The following is a 7,028-nucleotide window of genomic DNA, read 5'->3' as shown; positions in this document are numbered from 1 at the left end:
ATTTTTAACTAAAAAAAGCACTCAACTTCTTAAGTACCATAAAATATCACTTTTATTTTAGTGACTTTCTTTATATTCAAACGAAATTGAGTAATTCATTCATTAAAGAAAAATAATTTTATAATTTTATTGCAACAATGTAAAAGTTGTAGTAATCACCCTTAAAATTAACTTGAATCCAAAATTTCGAGCGCAACAAAAGATATTGTACATTCTAGTTTTAGTGAAAACAAGAATCACTTTCACTTGGAATACTTACTTCATATAACTATAAGTCCATGTATTATTGTCATATCTGTTTACCCCCAAATAGTGGATAACAATTAAATTTGTAAGTGGTGAATACCCCCAAATAGTGGATAACAATTAAATTTGTAAGTGGTGAATAAGATATGTGGATAGATTTAGTTTATAATATAAGGTTTTATCGAATATGTAATGATATATACTAGACAGTAATAACAAATATTATTAAGTAATAGCAATAGAAACTAGAAAGGAAAAGTTGATAAGAGCTGCGAGTTGGTCCGGTCTGGGAGAAGCTCCTTATAGCCGAGCCAAAATACTTGACGAAATATTTAGCACACTCTTTTGATTACAATTTTATTGAATAGTAAAAGCTAACCTAAAAAAGGAAGGGATAGCCCTCTATTTATAGGTTACAATAAATGGGCCCTAGTGCAATGTAGAAAAAGCCTTTCTAGGAAAACCCTAAAATGGATAAGGCGTCGATCCGTATGGTCGACACCGTCTTGTTGTCGGCGCAAGTGGCGGAGCGGTTCGATGACACGTGGCCCGCCCACAACCGATTATGGGACCTATATTCGAGCGTGCTCTTTAGGCTCGGATTTACCGTGTCTTTAGGCTCGGTAAAATACTCTCGGTATTGACCGTGTCCGCGACCCCTCGGACCTATCTTTTACTCTGGTCCATCGGACGCAAGTTGACTCGGTTTTTACCTTATACAGATAGTCCCCACACTTTCCGGATCAAAGTTGCACCGAATTGACGGGAAGTGGAAAAGATTCTTCCGGTGACTTCCCCAGTAAGTTTATTCTTGCCTCGAAAATAAGCAGGAATTGAAATGTCTCTTCATGTCACGTCCTTCTGACTTCGGCCACGTGTCTCATTCCGATTGGCCAACTTCGGTAACCGCCTTAAGGTCACGTCGCTTCAAGTCACGTCTCATTAAACTCCGGATACGTGTCTTTTCTCGATTGGTCGGCTTCGGTTACCGTCACAGGAATTCGCCTATATAAGGGAGTTACAGTTGCTTTTTCACTTTTCACTTTTCACTTTTTACTTTCACCTTCACTCAGTTCTGCTTCTTCGCTTTATTTGCTTCGGGATCTCAAAATCTTCTTATCTTCATATAGCAAGTTTTCAAATCTTCATACTTCAAACCGAACCTTCATATCTCCAAACCAGACCTTCATCTCTTCATCTTTGATCTTCATAACTTCATATCTGATCTTCATAACTTCATATTTGATCTTTCAAATTCAAAATGTCAACAAATATCGACTCCGCTTCCCAAAACATGCCATCGGTCTCTTCTCCGAATGGTGAACCTGCTACCAATCCCGGGGGTAAAGTACTTTTTCAGCCGACGACCAAAGACATAATACCTTCGAAGCCTAATTTTAACCACAAATTCGCCATTGAAAAAGCAGTGCAGACCTCTGACCGGGGTTACGATGTGAGACGTTACCCCTCATTGATCAAAGAAGATCGTCTTCCTCGAGTTCGGGCCGAGTGTGGCTGGGACAAACGCCCCGTACAAGTTTTTGCTCTTGGTGATGACGAATCTGTCACTAATTATAAAGAAGGGTTTCTATATGTTTACACGTATCCGTTTACTCTCAAGCTCAACCCCCCGATTGATCCGATCATTCTTGAAATGTGCCGAACGTATAATGTGTGCCTTGCCCAGATTGGCCCGAATGTTTGGAGTGTCTTGGCCTGCCTTCGTCTTTTTGCAAACAACGTTAACTAAGATTTTACATTGGCGCACTTTATTCGGTTATATTGCCCGAGGATCTTCCGCGGGGGTGTGAAAAAGGTCTCAAAACGAGGCAAAAATCCAAACCTTTCCAGTGTTGATGAGGACAGGGACCGAAGCTGGCTCGAGCGTTATGTCCGGGTTAGGACCTCAGATATTATACCAGCCAACTACATGCCTTTTCCTGAAAAATGGAATGACAAACGTGAGTTTCTTAGATTTTCCTCATTTACGTATCTTCGAGTATTTTTTTTTTTTTTTTAACTTTTCCAATATTACAGCTGAAGCACGGATTCCTAGTGTCATTCTGGGTTTCGCCGATTGGATTGAAGCAATCATCGGCCAATACTTGCACGAAGAACGGACATGGGCAGATTTGTCCCGTGACCGGTGGGTTGCGCAGAACCACGGTAACCTTTCCTTTCCTTTAATCCTTGTCACACCTTTTCCGTTTCCTCTTTCCTTCATTTAACCTTCCGATACCTAGGTTTGGGCAAAGGTTCTGTGGACCTACGACCTGCCCCAGTGGATGAGCCCGCAATGCGGGGCTTGGAATTTGACATATCAGGGTCAGCTCGGCTTATTGCTGCAACTGAAAAGAAAAAGAGGAAACCCTCGACCAAGGGCCAGAAGAAAAAGAAAAGGTCGAGGGATGATGTTTCGGGCCTGAGGGATGAACCCGAGGCTGATATTATAGTTAGAAGAGTCATGTCGGGACCCTCCGTTGCTGCTGCTACCGGGGACGAGACTGCTATTCCGACCCCAATCATAGGTGGGGAGGCTGAGGTTTCTTTTCCTCCGATATTCGAGTATATCCAAGCTCCGACTCCACTAAGGTTTGTTGAATTTATTGATATTTCAGGTGACATTTCACCCGAGGCGGCGCCTTCGTAAAAAAGCCTAGAAGAACTGGCCCAGCTTCAGGGATCGAGATGGCTCAAAGGGTTGAAATGACTTGAGGGGTCGATACTACAACGGCTACCGACCCGCCTCCAAGTATCGAACCAACTCCTACTGCCGAGGCACCGCCAACGGCCGATGCAACCCCAACTTCTCCTCCTGCTCCTCCTTCCGAACAGGAGAACCTTAACGATATGTTTGCTAATACCCCTCCCGCTACGGCGGAAGCTTCGGAGTTCGGGAATCTCCAAATTCCTCAAGCAACGAGGATTGCTAGCCGGTCTACTGAGTCAGGTTCGAGATCTAGACTTGTAGATATTTTTCGGCCCCGAGTGTAGAGCCGAGGAGGACAAGGTCGACCATGGTCACCGTCCCTGAGGACTGCAGCTTTTTATCTCGCCCCATAGGGTTTGCTAGCTATCTAAGACCTCTTGTTTCAGATTCGGACAAGGAGAAGATGGAAGGACTCCCGTGGCAATGTCTTATAAACGTGGGCATGCACGCTGACAATCGGGTAAGTATTCTTACGTGCCTTTACAGCACTGATGTATGATTATTTATCTTCGCTTGTCGATTTTATGTCTTTGTTTATTTTACTTTTGCAAAGCGTCGTGCTCGTGAATGAAGATTTCATCCGAGCCCAGCACTTGATGGATGATTTGAAGGCCCAGCTAGATGCTCAAGGCCGAGAGACTAAGAAGTTTAAACTTCTCTTGCAAGAAAAAGAGGATCAACTGAGCCGGGTCATCGCTCCCCCGAATCTTCAATCCGAGCTTGAGGCAGCAAAAACTGAGAATCTTAGTTTAAAGGATGAACTCGACGACGTAGTCTAAAAGAACAAACTCCTGGATGGAGATAATAAAAATCTCAGCCGAGAGAATGCTGATTTTGTCACCAAACTTGGTGAGTTTGAAGCTACTATCGACTAACTAAGGGAAGGGCTTGATTCTGTCAAGGTCGATGCTGAGAAAAGATAAGAGAAGATCAGGCAGCCAAAGGTTGCGAGAGCCGGTGAGAAGGAGAAATTGAGGGCAACCGAAGAAAAGGCCGAGACACGTGCCCGGATCAGTGATGAGCTTAAGGGTCAGCTCGAGGACACTATTCTAGCCAACAATGCTCTTCAGACCGAACTGGCATCTGTCAACGAGGTTCGGATCACTCTAATTGACATGAAATCTGAGCTAGAGAAGAAACTGAAAAAAGCTCAGGCCGACTTGGAGAAAGTTTGTAAAGATATAGAGGCCACTGTGGCTCTTCTACACTCTTAGTTGAACATGAACGGTGGAAATTTCGGAGGGTTACACTCAAGCAGGTTGAACGGGGTATGGAAGATATCTCGGCTCGCATACTTGATGCGAGGATGATCAAGGATAAGGCTAAGAAAGCTCTCGAGGATAGCTCCGAGGATGATTCTGAAGAGACCATTTCTGAGAACTCGGGTTCTTCCCATACCGAGTAAAATAGGGCTTGTACGAGCCTTTTTGTTTTTGTTTTTGATTTATGTAAAAATCATAAGTGTAAAGCTTTGGTTTATTATGCCATATATGAAATGCGTATTTCCTTTTTGCCATCATTTTCTTCGATCTTTGAGTCGAATACATTTTATGATATTTGCTTTTAACGTTTGCTTCGTAAAAGAGTGACTGAGGTTCGGCCCTAAGCCTTTTAACCATTTCTCTTAGAGAGTCGAGCCAATATTAACTCATTAGTTCTGGGCTTTATTTTGTTCGGTTTCGTATTGACCGAAGATGGCTTGCCCGCGGGGCCTTTTTATGCTTTGCGAATTCAGACGTTTCCGAATCACCTTGGGCATTTAAGTCGAGGTCTTTAATTATTTGATCTTCTTCCGACTGTTTGTATTTAGTGAATTAGTTTCGGCTTACCATACCCTTTATGCCTTTGCCAATTTTATAACGGCAGTCCACAGTCGAGGGTTAAAAGATAATTGGGCTCGGTTAACTATAACCTCTGTACCTTTGTCAATTATATCACGACAGTCCCCAGTCGAGGGCTATATTAATAAAAGAACGTATTTAAGACATACTTTTCAGAAGTATTTCTCTTCATATCGCAAATGTTTATCTTATACAAAACTAAGGATTTCATCCAAACCCTTCTGCTCTTGCCGTAGCAACACTACCCGGGCACGATTCATTCGATCGTTTGGCCCTTACATTGAAACCTAATACAGAAGGTTCGGATAACTACAAAAACAAAAATTGTTCGGATCTTGATTTCATTTCTTGTTTTGCTTCGGTGAGCTCCTCTTCAGTCTTGGTGGGTGTATAGTAGTCCCCTAGTGTTTGTTCGAGAAGTATGAACGGGGAAACACTATTCAATCCATAGTACTTAACTGGTCTTCGAGCTTACGGGCCTTTAGCCTCGTCTTCTTACGGCAACATATTGTACTTATTGCCTCGTTAAAAACCTTATCGGAAAACCCACCTCGGGACAAAATCGGGCTAAGGAAAAGAGTGCAATACGTGTTTTCAGACCTAATTCTGACACCTTCGTAATTTATTCTGGTACGATACTGTACAAAAGATAGGTGAGAACTTCTAGAACAATCAAAAGGGTTAGCGGGTCATACCTTAGCAATAGTATTTCTTCAGGTGTGCCACGTTTCAGTTGTTGTGCAGCTGTTGGCCATCCCCGATTTCCAATTGATACGATCCTTTGCCAGTTATTCCGGTTACCTTATACGGTATTTCCCAGTTCGGCCCCAACTTTCCATTATCGGGGTTTTTAGTGTGCAGGGTAATTTTTCGACGCACTAAGTCCCCAACTTGAAAATGTCTAAGGCTGGTCCTTTGATTGTAATATCTCCCATTCGCTGCTTTTGAGCTGCTAAACGGACCAGCACATTCTCGCGTAGTTTGTCCGTTAAGTCAAGCTTTACGGCCATAGCCTCTTCGTTTGACTCATTTGTGGCATACCGGAACCTTATGCTTGGCTCTCCAACTTCTACGGGATCAAAGCCTCGGCCCCATAGACCAGGGAAAATGGCGTTTCTCCCGTGCTTGATTTTGATGTCGTTCTATAGGCCCATAATACCTCTGGTAGCACTTCCTTCCACTTGTGTTTTGATGTCTCTAATCGTTTCCTCAGATTTTGAATTATAGTTTTGTTCGTCGATTTCGCTTGTCCGTTTGTACTCGGGTAATACGGAGTTGACATAATCTTTTTGATCTTCAACCCTTCGAGGAAGTTATTAACTTTATTGCCAATGAATTGTCGACCATTATCGCAAGTTATCTCGACTGGGATGCCGAACCGATAAACGATGTGGTCCCATATGAAGTTAATAACCTCCTTCTCTTTAACTTTCTCCAAAGCCTGCGCTTCGACCCATTTTGAAAAGTAATCAGTCATAAATAAGATAAAACGAGCCTTACCTGCGGCCCATGGTAAAGGACCGACGATATCCACTCCCCATTTCATAAACGGCCAAGGGGACAAGACTGGATGCAGTAACTCCCCCGATTGATGTATCATTGGCGCATGCTTTTGGCACCCATCACATCTATGGACAAAACTTTTTGCGTCTTCTTCTATTTGGTTCCAATAACACCCTGCCCTGATAATCTTCCGAGCCAAGGCTTCGGCATCGAAGTGGTTACCGCAGGTTCCTTCGTGGACTTCTCTCATCACATAATCCATTTCTTCGGGTCCTAAGCACTTAGCTAAGGGTCCGTAGAAAGACCGGCGATATAATTGATTATCTACTAAGCAGAATCGGGCCGCTTTGGTTCGAAGAGACCTCGATTCTGTTAGGTCGTTTGGTAGTTTTCCATCACGCAAGTAGTCGATGTATTTGTTGTGCGAATACCATGTCAGACCCATCGCATTTATCTCAACTTGACCGTTTTCCATGGCCGAGTTCATCAATTGGACGACCGTCCCAGAATTGAACTCCTCCGTTTCAACCGATGAGCCTAAGTTAGCCAATGCATCTGCCTCTTTGTTCTGCTCCCTCGGTACATGTTGCATGGTCCACTCTTTAAACTAATGCAATATTACTTGAGTTTTTTCCAAGTATCCAAGTATCTTTGCATTCGTTCATCCTTGACCTCGAAGACGCCATTGACTTGGTTCACGACCAGGAGAGAGTCGCATTTTGCTTCGA

The sequence above is a fragment of the Lycium ferocissimum genome, chromosome 11, assembly GCF_029784015.1.
Source record: "Lycium ferocissimum isolate CSIRO_LF1 chromosome 11, AGI_CSIRO_Lferr_CH_V1, whole genome shotgun sequence".
NCBI classification, from domain to species: domain Eukaryota; kingdom Viridiplantae; phylum Streptophyta; class Magnoliopsida; order Solanales; family Solanaceae; genus Lycium; species Lycium ferocissimum.
Note: the sequence above shows the minus strand (reverse complement) of the source record.